We start from the raw sequence: 14,929 nt of genomic DNA on the forward strand, positions 1-14,929 counted from the left end.
GATTTCTATTGACTATGTGAACTATAACAAGCTTTGGATAGACCTGACAAAGATCAGGATGTCAGTTATAAGACCCACTGGATGAAGGTATAGATAAGATATGTAAGAGTCCTCAATAAAAGTAAGAAGAATAAAAACGAATCAGGATGTGAGAACACTGCATTATGTTCATGTAGAACCTGTACATGGGTCAAGAGGAGGCAGTTGTGCTAACACAACAAGCATTTACTTGGTTTAAAATCAGGAGATGTGTGCATACAGGTTGCATCCTCTCATCACACTTATTCAACCTGCATGCTGAACAAATAATCAGAGAAGACTACATGAAGAAGGATGTGGCACCAGGATTGGAGGAAGGCTTATTAACAACCTGCAAGATGCAGAGAAAGTGAGGAGATCTTAAAGCACTTGCTGATAAAGATCAAGGAGTGAAGCCATCACTATAGATTGGAATTTAATATAAAGAAAACAAAAATCCTCACAACTGGGCCAGTGGGTAATATGATAAATGAAGAAAAGATTGACATTTTCAAGGATTTCATCATGTTTGGGTCTACAATCAATGCTTGGGGAAGCAGAAGTCAAGAAATAGAATGATGCATTGCATTTGGTTAAGTCCGCTGTGTAAGCCCTCTTTAAAGAGTTGAAAAGCAAGAAGGTTACTTTGAGGACTAAGATGTACCTGACCCAAGCTATGGTATTTTCTGCCAACTCATGTGCATGTAAAAGTTGGTTGTTGAATAAGGAAGACCAAGGAAGAATTGATAGATATTTATGGGGCTGGCAAAGAAAATGGAAAGTATCATGGAATGCCTGAAGCACAAACAAATCTGTCCTGGAAGAAATAGAATGATCCTTAAAAACAAGGATGATGAGACTGTCTTATAGACTTCAGACCTGTTATAAGGAGATACTAGTCTCTGGGAAAGGCTATCGTCCTTGGTAAAGTAGGGCAACACCAAATGACAGACAAGGAAAACAAGATAAGAAAGCTTAGGGCAACTCACATGAAGTTGCACACCAAGTAACAAAGAGAGTTATAAATCTAATTCAGATCAATTCTCTTCACTTTTAAAGTCTACTGCCTGACAGAAAACAATAATACAAGAATGGCATAATGCTTAATTTAACCGTTGGTTATAATTCAGATGAATGCATCATAAACCAACATCTTTCACACACACACACACACACACACACACATTAAGAACTAGGAGTCAGGTGACTGTGCTTACAGACAAAATAAAGCATAGTTCAACCAATCAAGGGCGCTTGGAAATTCTAGCGTCTTCTAGTAAATCTGCAAGACACAGTTTATTAATTAGCCACATATGGACAGACATATCAATTCATCAGACATGTCTCTAGTGTAGATAGAAGTAATATCCTTAATACTTTAATAATAGTAATATCCTTAATACTTAATACTCAGATTTTATTCTGAGGTTTTACAAGACATTAGTGTAGATTTTACACCGACAAGATGCAGAGAAAATGAGGAGTAGTTGGTTTTCTACAATAGGATTGTCCCATCTTTTTTTGTGATTTTGCTTTGTTTTTGTTTTCTTTTTCCTATCTATAGTAAAGCTACTCACTTCACTGGACTGCAGCTTAATAAAACACAAGTGTTAGTCAATCCAGGTTTCAAATTCCAGGAGCGAGGTTAATTTTCTTATGTGAATGCATTCCCATCAAGTCGATTCTGACTTGCAATGATCCTGTAGGACAGAGTCTCACAGGGTTCACTAGGTTGTAAGTATATATGGAAGCAGACAACTTCATCTATCTCCCCCAGAATGGGTGGTGGATTCAAACTACCAGCTCTTTTATTAGCAGCCCTCTGCTCCAGCAATACTCTCTGCCTAAGAGTCTCAAACCTCATTGTGATTGAGTCCACTCCCCCTCAGAGTGACCCTATAGGGCAGAGTAGAAATGTACCTGTGATTTTCCAAGTTTGCAAAATCTTTACTGGAGCAAAAAGCCTCATCCATCTCTCACAGTTAGTGGGTTCAAATAGCTGACCTTTCGGTTAGCAGCCGGACTCATAACCCACTACACCACCAGGGTTCCTGATAAGTAGAAAGAGGTCAAATATATGAAAATATTGCTTGAGAATTCAACAGAAACCTTTCACAACTTACTGGCTATGTGAACTCAAGCAAATTATTTTACAACTCTCAATTTCTTAGAGTTTTCTGATGGGAAATTTTCTATGTCTTTCTTGAAATAAGGTGCCCCAGTTGCACAATGGGTTAAGTTTGGGGCTGCTTGACACAAGGTCAGTGCTAAGCAGAGAGCTGAGCTTGTGTGTTTCTGTAAAGTTTACAGTCTCAGAAACCCTATGGAGCAGTCTATCCTGTTCTCTGGGGGCAGTAGGAGTGAATATTGACTCAATAACATTGCCCAAACAACCAAACTCACTGCCATCAAGTCAATGTTGACTACAGCGACCCTGTAGTACAGGGCAGAACTGCTCCTTTGAATATCCCAGAGTATAACTCTATATGCAAATAGAAAGCCCCGTCATCTTTTCCCTGTGGAGTCTCAGACCTTTCAAATTGCAGCCTTATGCATAACCCCCTAGCCACCAGGGCTCCTACCAATGGCATGAGTAGGAAATAAATACAGCTCATTTTTCAATTCAAAACCACTTCACACTTTATTAAGAAGTTGGTAACCAAGAAGATGTACTCAAAAAATCAAAGCCTGAACTAATAATCAGAGTAGCAAAACCTATGTATTGCATTATGCCAGGCACAGTTTTGAGCACTTGGCATTTGTAAGGATTCATTTTATGTGCCAACTTATCTAGAATATGGCTTCTAGTGCTCTGGCCAAATAATAGTCCATTTGCTATAACATAACTGACAGAACACAAGCATGTTCCATAATATAATCAAGCAATAATTTGAAACATCAGGGTTCTTCCTCCAGACTATAAATAGACATTCTGTCAGAACTCTGTCTCTTTCTCTTCACTCTGTACTTTTCATTGCCTGGCCTATGGATATTGGAATGTAAGCTTGTAGGGACCTTCAGTCTTCTGTTTCATCGATGCATTTAGGAGTGATCAACTTCTAAAGAGACACCAGCATACATGAAATTATTTCTTTCTTATAAATACTATTTTTCGTGTTTGAAATGAACTTCTTTGTCACTAAAGGATTCAATTCCACTTTTACTTTTCCTCCTTTTCTTTTTTTAGCCAATCAGACCAATGCTTAGATCTGAGGGGAATCTAGAGGGTTTTAAGGACTATAAGTCTTAAAACCCTCTTTAAAAATTTTAACTTTATTTACTTATTTATTTTTGTTAAATCTGTGTCATCGCACAGTGAGTCTCATCAAATCAAAACAAGTCAAATCAAATCAAACAGTAATAATATCCTGTTAAGCTCCCACCCCCACCCAGATGAATATGTTTCTCTCTCATTGTTTACCTCTCACCCTCTCTCACTCCTGCATCTATAATTTTATGTCTCTCTCCTTTCCCTGCCCCCATCTCGATCCATACCTGGGCTCAGTCTTCATAGCCTTAAACTAACTTTGCTAAGCATAATGACCTCTCGTTTTGTCCATGTATGGTGCTGTTTAAGAAAATTGCCATTGTTTTATATTGATGCATAACACTCTATTATATGAAATATCAGAGTTTGTTTATCTGTTCCTCTATATCTGAGTGTTTGGTTGTTCCCATCTTTTTTGGTCTTATGCAAATTGCTGAAATAGACAAAGGTGTGTATACATCTATTCGTGTTGTATTCTTTATTTTGTTTAGGCCATATACCCGGTAGAGGGATTACAAAATCATAAAGTAATTCTATTTGCATTTGTTTAGGCAAGAACCATACTGATCTCCAGAGTTGTTGTTCAATTCTACTGTCTCATCAGAAATGTATGAGTTTCCAAACTCTCCACATCTCTGTAGCATTTACTATTTTCTATTCTTCTGAATCTTGCTAAAAGAGTTTATGTGAGTTTGTATCTTGTAAGAGTGTCTTGTAATTATCTTTCTCTATGTCTTTTGTTTCTCTGGTAAGATTTATTCCTAAATATTTTATCCCTTGTGTAGTTATGGTAAATGGTATTATTCTTTTAATATCTTTTTTGGCATCGCCTTTCTTTCTATTCAGGAATCTCACTGTTTTTCTCAATGTTGGTCATATACTCTGCTGCACTGCCAAATTTTTCAATTAGTTCCAGAATTGGTTTAATTGAATCTCTCAGATTTTCTCGATACAAGATTATATCATCTGCAAATACCGTTTTGTTTCTTCTGTGCCAACAAGGATGCTTTTGATATCTTTTTGATGTTTTAGAGGCATGGTAAACATTTCCAGGGATATATTAAATAAAAGTGGTGATAAATGACAACCTGTCCAGTTTCTGTTTGAAGGAAACATGTTTTTCATTTCTTCCTGTTAATTGAGATGGCAGCCATTGGACTCACATGTGTGGCCTTTACGGTGTTGAGGAATTTCCTTTCTGTTCCTACTTTATTAACTTTTTAATCAAGGATGGATGTTCAATTTTATCAAATTTCTTTTCTGTATTGATTGACATAATCACCGTTTTTATCCTACATTTTGTTTTTTGTTTACGTAGTGAATGATGATTGTTTTTCTAATATTTAACTATTGTTGCATATGTGGTATAAATTCTTACTTGATCATGATGTATTTTTTGGATAATTTGTTGACTTATGTTCACTAGGACTTTAATGAAAACCTTGGCATATGCATTCATTAGAGATATTGGTCTACTTATTTTCAATTATGCTGATTTCTTTGCCTGGCTTAATAAATGAGTTTGCTTCATAAAATGAGTTTGGCAGCATATTGTCTGTTACTGTTCTATGAAATAGTTCATGAAGGCTTACTAATGTTTGGTAGAAATCCCCAGTAAAACCATTTGCTCCCAGACTGTTGATGTTGGGAGATTTTTATTTCTTTATGACTAGATATATTTCTTCTCATTGGATAGCCTTAAAATTTTCCAAATCAGTCTGTGGTTATTTAGGTAAATAATGCATTTCTAGAAATCTTTCCAATTTTCCTAGATGAGGCTTTCTACTCTTATAAAGAGCTCAGTCTAAGAAACCCACAAGGGAAGTTCTACCTTGTTCTGTAGGGTTACTATGAGTTGGCATACACTTGGTGGCAGTGAGTTTGGTTGTTTTTGTTTGTTTGCTTTATGGTGTAAAATATCTACTCTGGAGTAGATATTGTGAGCACTAGGGAAAATACGAAATTGAGTGAAGTGTTCTGTATGTCTAACTGGTCAAGTTAATGAACTGTGTTGTTTAGTTCCTTAGTATCTTTGACGATTTTATTTCTAGTTCATCAATCTTTGCTTGAATGTGATGGTTGAAGTCTCCGAGTGTTACCATACTATGGTCTATTTGTCTCTTCATTTCTGTAAATGTTTGATTAATGTATTGTGGAGATCTTTCATTTGGTGCATATTATGGTTATGTTTTTTGTTCAATTAAAGCTTTTATGAATATATAGTTGACCTTTTGTGTCTCTCATTATGTCTATTTTGTCTGAAATTAATATTGCTACTCCTGGTTTTTATGACTGCTGTTAGCTGGATATATATTTTCCATCCTTTAAATTTTAGTCTATGTTTTTCTTTATATCTAAGGTACATTTTTTGTAATCAGCATTTTCAATATTCATGTTTTCTTATCACTATCTTAACTGGTGAAATAAATCCATTTACATTCAGTTGTTATTGATAAGTATGGTTTTATTGACTTTATTTTGTTAAATATTTTGAAAGTCACATTGGTTTCAATTCTCATAACATTTTTGTGTGGCATTTCTTTTATTTAAAGGCTAATCTCATACTTACTTGGAAGGGGAGATACCATGATCACGAAGGTGGTTTTCCCAGGGCGAGGCTCATCCATTGTCCACCGGATGTGCTGACCCCTATGATTTCCCAAAATGTGGGAAAGTCAACTGCATAATTTGTGGTGGTGGGGGAGTGCGTTCACATTCTCCCTGGGGAAAAAAATGGCTAATCTCTGGATACTCACTTTGCTTTTGTGTTTTGTTTTGCTTTTGTCTTATTGTTTAACTTGCTTATATGATTTTCCTCCTTTATTTTGTTGAAGTTTTAACTTTTTCTTTATCATAATTGATTTCCATGTCACTGTACATTTTCCCCAGCTGCTCGCAGGATTGTTTCCTTTTCTTTTAATATTGGAAAGTTTGATTATACCGTGCCATGATTGTTTTATTTTGCCATCGATTCTGCTTGGAATTCTCTGTGACTCTTGCAGAGGTATTTTATGTTATGACAATTATTAGGGAAATTCTTCCTTAATACTTCATCAACTATTTTTTCTGCTATTATTTCTTTTTTTCTGTTCTGGCATATTTATCAAACATATGTTTTATTTCTTTCCACAGGGCCAGCCCTACTATGAGACAAGACATCCATCACTGACCCATAGCATAGCCCTGCATGGGACAACACTGGAGACACAGTGTGGCAATTCCACCCAATCTGATACCACCACACTGAGGCAAAACACTAAGGGTGTGCAACAGAACAGCAAGGGGAACAGAACAATGAAGTCTCCAGGGAATACCAAAAATAGACTTTGGGACCAGGGTGATACATCCTATCAAACTCGACCAGAAAACCCTCCTAAAGGTCAACAAGCACTTTCCTTAAGTATGCATCTGAGCTCAGGTTCACTATCATCATCCCAATTCTACCTTACAAATCTGGCTAGACCAGAGGATGTACACTGGTACATATAAGAACTGTAAACACAGGGAATTCAGGGTGGAAGATCCCTTAAGAACCAATGGTGCAAGTGGAAATGACAGGAGGGTGGGTTGGAAAGGGGGAACCAATTACAAGGACCTACTTATAACCTCCTCCCTGGGGGACAGACAACTGAAAGGGGGATGAAGGGAGATGTTGTATAATGAAAGATAAGATAAAATAATAATTTATAAATTATCAAGTGTTCATGAGGGAATGAGGAGCAGGGATACAGGGGCAAAAATTAGGGGAAATTTTGAGAAGGATGAGGGCAATGAATGTACAAATGTGCTTTACACAATTGATATACGTATGGAATGTGATGAGTGGTATGATTGAAATGATTGACAAGAAAAAAGAAACAAATAAAGATCAAGCTTTCTCCACAAAAAAACCCCAAAACCAAAAACACATGTTCTTCCTTTTGATAGTGTCCCAAAGAATTATTACCGTATATACTCGTGTATAAGCTGAGTTTTTCAGCACAAAAATATGTGCTGAAAAACGGGTTCGGCTTATACACAGGTCAGTTATCTTGCGGGTGATTGCTTTTTATCCGCTGTTCATTCAAAGCCCCTCTGACATTGCAGGGTTTTGAATGCTTGTTATTCACATCTCACCAATTAGAGTTGTCCTATGACATGGATGGCTCTAATTTGCAGAAGCACCCGTAGTGATTCACTTACGCTAGCAGCTGAACTGGTAAGGATGTATCTGTGACTGTGATACTTCTCTCCCCTCTGGCCTCTATGTCAATTCACATCCTGCATCCCCTGCCAGCACGGACTCCCTCTCCTCCTCCTGGCTAACATGTCACGGGGGTGGGGGTGGGGTTACCATGAAATTCTTTATCAAAATTATTTTTTTATCCTATTAGAAATAGATGTTCTTGAACCAAAACAAAAATGCCGGTCATATAAGGCTGGTTTCAAAATGAAGGTTGTGTCAAGAACAGAAGAGAGCAATAACAGTATTGCAAGTAGGAAATTCTGTGTCGATGAAAAGCAAGTGAGGGAGTGGTGGAAAAAGAAGGCTGAGTTGGAACAGATTCCAAAAGCTAAAAAAGCTCATCGTGGTTTAATGTCTTTTTATGGGGCTCTAGAGAGTGAATTGCATAAATGGGTATGGAGTGTCGTCAAAATGGTTACTGCATAACACACATGGGGATCCACATACGTGCTCTACAAATGGCTAAGAATGACAAATATAAAGCAGCAGGCATTGAAAAATTTGCTGCGTCAGCAGGATGGTGTACCCACTTCATGAATAGGTTTGGCCTATGATGTTTGAGACAAAGAACAAAGATTTCCTAGAAATTGCCACAAGACCTTGAAGAAAAAATTTTGTCATTCCAGTCATTTATTATAAAACAAAGAAGGATTTATAATTATGACCTGGCAGCTATTGGGAATACAGATGAAACTGCCATGACTTTTGATCTTTCAAGCAATAGAACTGTGGCAAGTTTAGGAGAAAAAAACATTTTTTCTCAAAACCACAGGAAATTAAAAAAAAACACTTTATAAGTGTTCTATCATGTTTGGCTAATGGAATTAAGCTGTGACCTGTCATTATTTTTAAAAGAAAGACCTTGCCTAAAATGATCAATTCCCCACCAAGAATTACTGTGCGTGCACATGTTAAAGGCTGGATGGAGGGAGATGGAACAAAAAATGGCTGGAAGAAATTTGGAACTGAGGACCAGGAGCAGCCTTAAAGAAAAAAGCCATTGTTACTTGTTTGGTATATGTTCAGAGCCCACCTATCGAATGACATAAAAAAATTGGCAAAATCTAGTAAGGTTACTTACAGGTTGGCTTACATCTGTACTGCAGCCTCTGGATGTATCTTTTAAGCCTTTTAAAGACCGTGTGCAAAGGATGTGGCATGAATGGATGTCATCTGGTCAAGCCCGACTAACAAAATGAGGAAATCTCATGAAGCCTGACATAGAGTTAATAGCAAAGTGGGTTCAAGATGCATGGGAAGACATTCCAAAAGACATGATGCGATGTGCCTTCCAGATATGCAGTATTAGTAATGCTATGGATGGCAGTGAAGAATTCACTTGTATGAAAATGACAGTAGTGATGGTGATGACGGCGATCTCAGTGAGGACAGCGTCTATGATGACCTCACACCAGCTGAAGCTCTGCATTGGGATACGGATGATGATGAGGAATCCAGTTTTGAAGGATTGTAACCCTTTACATTTTAGCTTGGTTGCTGATTGAGCTCAGGGAATAGTACTCTTAAGGTATCATTGTTGATACCTTATTGTTTTTGTTGAACCTATTTTCTACTTACTGTGCTGATTTACTAATGTTAAATGACTTGTCCTTTTATTGATGTTTTTATTTAAAATAAATATTTAAATACATTAGCCCACTGATGCCTCAATTTTTAGTAATTTTATTTTCATTTGTTTTGGTTATTCAAACTCACCAATAGCTTCTGCATTTTCTGCCCTAGGCTTATACTCGAGTCAATCAGTTTTTCTGGTTTCCCAGGTAATAATTAGATACCTCAGTTTATACTCGGGTCAGCTTATATTTGAGTATATATGGTAGGTTTTCTTAGGGTTGTATTGTGTGTGTGTGTGTGTGTGTGTTGTTTTAATAACTTGGTTTTGTTGTATTTTGGTATTTTGAAATTTATCTTAGAGATCACTGATTTTGTTGCGATTGTGTCAATTCTTCTGTTTTGTTCTTTTAAAGTGTCAGATGGTTTCTTTAAAATATTATTGAGTTCCGTTTTACTCTATTTTTCTCTATTTCTATCAACTTTTCCCCTCCAGTTGATCATAGTACCTGGAGATCATTGCTGGACTCTCCTCCTCTTGGAGGACCCATGTCCCTCTTCAATGAAGAGCTCCTCCAGGTCCACATCTGCACGCATGGCAGTTCATTGGGTTGTTCTCTCCTTATTCCACAGTGTGCAAAGATTTATTGCTGTTTTTGAGACATGATATTATTGTCTGCTTATTTTGTATTTGTCTCTGGATACAAAGAAATCTCCAAACACTTGTTGTGGAACCTGGGTCAAAAATGCCAGGTATTTTGGCACCAGTCAACCCCCTGCAGGAGCCAAAGACAGAAAACAATTAAATATTGAATGCATCAAAGTCCCCATTTAGAGGCTGGCTCCTAAGTCATCCTGGAGTGTCAGGCTAAAGATGGACCAGACTAACGTGACGGAGAGAGAAATGAGACTATCTTTAATACCAGCAGCTAGAGTTGCCGGGCCTGTATGTCAAGGTTGGGACCATGTTTTTTTGGGCATGAGAAGGTGATAGCACTTTGGTCTGGATCTGATAAACTCTCAATCATTGTGAAACCAATTGTCTCACCTAATATATTCCCTACCAATTCTGTACCTGCTCAGGGTGCTCCTGGGAAGTTCTGCAGTAGTTCCAACCCTAAGAATTCCGCTTAGGCAAAGGGAGCCAGTCCACAGTAGGTCTCAACTTCCCCTATCTGCCTGGCACGCAATCAGTGGATAGGGTCCTTCACAGTCCCCAGGACTCAGAAGCCTGTGAATCCTCCCATCCCCAATTACGTTTAGGGGCAGTGCTAATTAGCAGTGCAAGAGAGGGTGTGGGCCATGAGCTCACTGCTAAGGTTCAGGGAGTGGGGGATCAAGGTTCTCCCTTAGCCATTCTACCAGGCAGCTCAGAATCTGCGTTTCCCCCATTATTCTATGTGTCAGTTCCTCAATCTGAGGCACAGAGATGTTGCTAGCAGGAGGGAATTCTGGAGCTCAGGCTGCTGAACATTATCCATGGTTTTTAAAGTTTTTCTTTGGAGAAGGGTTAAGAGTGACGCTGGCTACATGACCATGTTGGAGCACCCCCTATAAATAGTACTTTTGTGCTTACTTTAAAAATGAGACTCATACAGCTCTCATGGAATCAAAATCCAAAATTGCTGCCTTCAAAGTGATACTGACTCAAGGTGACCTTGTAGGAAAGCTTAGAATTTCCCCCGTGGGTTTCCCAGACTGTTATCTCTTTATGACAGTAGAAATCATCTATCTGGAGAGGTTGGTGGTTTCAAACTGCTTACTTTGCAATTAGCAGCCTATTGCTTAACCACTGAGCCACCAGGATTAGGTAGTGCTCAGAGATGTCCTCCCAAGGACTGAAAAGCTCTATACATTGTATAAGAAAACCACAGGACAATCTCCTTTTCAAAAGGACACTCTATTTCTACTATCACTCTTCCTTCTCTTCACTTCTCATTTAGTCAACCTGTTTTAAGATCTTACCACTTTACTAAAACTGCTGTCTCAGAGTCAAACACACCCTACTAAACCTAAAATATTAGGTATAGTCTATGGACATTCTGTATCCGCTGCCACCATTCTCTGCCCATTCACTTGCTATTGCAAAGACAGAGGGGCTGAAACTCTAATCCTCATGAGCCATGTCTTCAGAGTTCTGTGCGCAATGTAAGTTCTCTCAGTGAGGAAGGACTAATCTGAGAGAAGGCGACAGTGAACGAGAAAACAATCATAATTAGAAGGACTGGTTCCTATAGGCCAACAAAAAGAAGATCCTTGACAATATGGATAGACGCCGTGGTTTCAACAGTGGTCTCAATATAGGGCAATTGTGAGGATGGCACCATGTTTCATTCTGTTTGCACAGGGTTGCTATGGGTCAGAATTGACACGATAGAACCTAACAACAACAAGCAGGACCAATGTGGGTGAAAACAGTTCAAGGTCCTACTCTAGGTTTAGAGAAAGGTGTGGTGATGCGAGCAGGAAGATAAAGCATAACCACAGAGTTCCCAATAGGGTGGTATGAATTTGAAATCAATTGTCCAGGGTCAGTCCCTTGATTTTTAACTCTTTCTTCCTTTTCAGGGATTTCATAAGTACCTAAGTCTCTAAACTAAATCCCTCTGCTTGGAATGTTGGAGTCATTTCTGACTAGTAAAATGATTTCTTACTAGGATATGTAGAAATAAACAGTTGTTCTTTGTCCTCTAAAGTATTTGGCATACATGTCCTCCTCCTCCTCACGATGCTCATTCATGTCCAGATTTTGCTACTTTAAAATAAATCGTATTGCTTCTGATACTGCATTCCTTTAGTCTCTTGCTCTATCCTGATTCTTTCATCTTATTTGTATTTGTAAAGGAGTTTAGTGGTGCTCTGGTTAAACTTCTCATCTGCGAATTGAAAGGTCGTTTGTTCCCACCACCTGCTTCCCAGGAGCAAGACTTGGCAGCCTGTCTCCAAATAGGTACAGCCTTGGAAACCTTCTGCAGTTGTTAGAACTGAGTCCATGAGTGTGGACAGGGTTTTGTTCACATTTTCTTCCTTCCAACCCTTACAAAGTATCGCCCAAGTCTCTGCTTCACCAAGATCATGTCCTTTGACAACTGATCTGTTCTGATGAAATATCCCAAACAAGGGATTTGAAAAATATCCTGTTTTGATCCACAAAGTTTTTACTGGATATTTTGGAAGGCAATCACTATGTCTTTTTATCCTAGTCTGTCTTTGTCTGGATTCTTTATTGAAACCTGTCTACATCGGTGGCCTTAAGGTTTTGAAATACCCTTGCATAGATTCTGGCCTCGTAGCAACAGGCAAATCACCACAGGAAAACAAGCTGACAGATCGTGATGGATTTTCATTAGTTAGTCCATTATAACGAAATTCTAATGTCTGTCCTTGCTTTAAAATTTTATTCTTTTGCTTCTGAGCTAGATGGCCGCTTGTTACCTTAAAGCCTTTAAGACCCCAGACACTAACTCTTTTGATAGCCGGGCACCATCAGCTTTCTTTGCCACATTTGCTTATGCACCCATTTGTCTTCAGCGATCCTATCATGGAGGTGTGCAGCCAATGATATGATTTTTTTTTCTTTGATGCCTGATAACTGATCCCTTCGGGACCACTCGATCACACAGGGTGGTGTGTTCTTCCATGTGGGCTTTGTTGCTTCTGAGCTAGATGGCCGCTTGTTTATCTTCAAGCCTTTAAGACCCCAGTCACTATCTCTTTTGATAGCTGGGCACCATCAGCTTTCTTCACCACATTTACTTGATCAACCGCTTTGGCTTCAACAGTTGTGTCGGGAGGGTGAGCATCATAGAGTGCCAATTTAATAAAACAAAGTATTCATGCATTGAAGGAGTACTTGAGTAGAGGCCCAAGGTCCTTCCGCCACCTTAATACAAGACCTATAAATGTAGACACTTAGATCTATTTCCCCATCCTCATATATATGTTTGCATGTACATGTCTTTGTCTAGACCTCTATAAATGCCCCTTGACTCCAGCTCCTTCCTCTATCTCCCTTGACTTTCCTCCTGCCCCACTACCATGCTCCGTCCCTACCTGGGCTACAGCTATACCTCTTCTCTATGCAACCTTACCCTTGATCATTCTCCACCCCCTCACTACGATTTTGGGTCCCATGTTGTTCCCTCGTCCCTGTGTTTGTTAACACCATTTCCTTACCCCCCTATCACTCCCCCACCCCAAGTCCCCCCAGAACTGTCTGTCCCATTGTTTTTCCTCCAGATAGTTCATCCAGCCTGTCCTATTCAGATAGACCTGTGGAGACACTAACATGCATGAAAACAAGACAGAGGAAAACAAAGCAACAGTATACAACCAGACAACAAAACAACAAAAACAAACCACTGACAAAGAACAAAACAAAACACTTCACAAGAGAAAAGCTTGTAGTTAGTTCAGGGATTGTTTGCTGGCCCTTAGGAGCGGTTTCCAGTCCAGTCTGTTGGGGCACCACGCCCTGGCCCCAAAGTCCACTTTCAGCATTCCCTGGGGACCTTGCCACTCCATTCCCTTGCTGTTCCGCTGCACTCCCCCAGTGCTTGGCCTCGGTGTGGTGGGATCAGGTCAGGTGCAATTCCCACACTGTATCTCCGGTGCTGTCCCCTGTATCGCCCTTAGTCACTGATTGGCATCATTTCTCATAGTGGGGCCAGCCATGTTGTTCTCTCTGTGGACTGGCTGCTTTACTCAGGAACATCATCCTCACAGCCTGGTGGGCCAGGCTGTTTTCCACTCTCTCCTCCTCCCCCTTCATCTGCTCCTGTGTGCTCCTATCAGATATGTCCATCTCCCGGAGCTGCAGAGTCAATGTCATCCTTTGGAACAAATTCTTTTCGGGGGAGGGGCAGGAATCCACTTAATTTATGGTGCTGGGGCCAGCCTCCCAGACCTCTCCACTGGTTCCCTCCTCCACGCCGGGATGTTGCATTCACACCTTGTGGCCTGGGTTGAAATCTGATCCCATTTTCCCTGTGGAGATATAAACAATACCATCCCCTTGGGTGGATTAGTACCCCAAGCCACCACTCCCCTTTTCTTCCTTATATTCATCCTTTTGTTTTCCTTACCCCCCCTCCTCCCCCATTGTCTACCATGTGTATCCCTGGTTTTGGTCTGGTCTCTGCCATACTACACAGTCTTCACCCAACAAATGTTTGTATATAGTAGCTTTTTCCCCTATGCCACCTTTTTTTTTAAATTTTTTTAATTCTTACCTCAGCGGGCTCATGTTGTACTTGTCCTTTTGTGCCTGACTTCGCTTAGCATGATTTCCTCCAGTTCTTCCTATGCCGCTATGTGCCCCATATGTTCATCACTGCTTTTTAGTGATGCGTAGTACTCCATTGTATGTATATACCAGTTTTTTAATCTAATCGTCAGTTGATGGAAATTTGGGTTGCTTCCAACTCCTTGCGATTGTGAACTGTGCCGCAATGAACATTGGAGCACAGATGTCTGGTCTTGGTTTGTTCCTTGCCTCTTCTGGGTATATGCCCAGTAGGGGGATTGCTGGGTCGTATGGTAACTCTATTTCCATCTGTTTTAGGTATCGTCAGATTGATTTCCATAGTGGCTGTAGGTACTTACAGGCCCACCAGCAGTGGATGAGAGTTCCTGTCTCCCCACAGCCCCTCCAACACTTGTTGCTTTCTGATTTTTTGAATTGGGCTACCTTTGAGGGTGTCAGGTGGTACCTCATTGTTGTTTTAATTTGCATTTCTCTTATGGCTAAAGATCGGGAACATTTTCTCATATGTTTGTTGGCCATTCGGATTTCTGTCCCTGTAAAATTTCTGTTCAAGTCCTGGAAGAAGCACACCAGCCAGTGC

The 14,929-nt window shown here is 39.6% G+C and overlaps 1 non-coding gene across 1 annotated transcript; it reads left to right on the top strand.

Annotated features, from left to right (window-relative positions):
* Positions 1-5,847: 5,847 nt before the first annotated feature.
* On the top strand, positions 5,848-6,009 carry LOC142455605 (U1 spliceosomal RNA). Its single transcript, XR_012785788.1, has one exon. It is a non-coding gene; the product is annotated as a U1 spliceosomal RNA (small nuclear RNA).
* The last annotated feature ends 8,920 nt before the right edge of the window (positions 6,010-14,929 follow it).

Source organism: Tenrec ecaudatus, chromosome 8 (assembly GCF_050624435.1).
Source record: "Tenrec ecaudatus isolate mTenEca1 chromosome 8, mTenEca1.hap1, whole genome shotgun sequence".
Classification (NCBI taxonomy): Eukaryota; Metazoa; Chordata; class Mammalia; order Afrosoricida; family Tenrecidae; genus Tenrec; species Tenrec ecaudatus.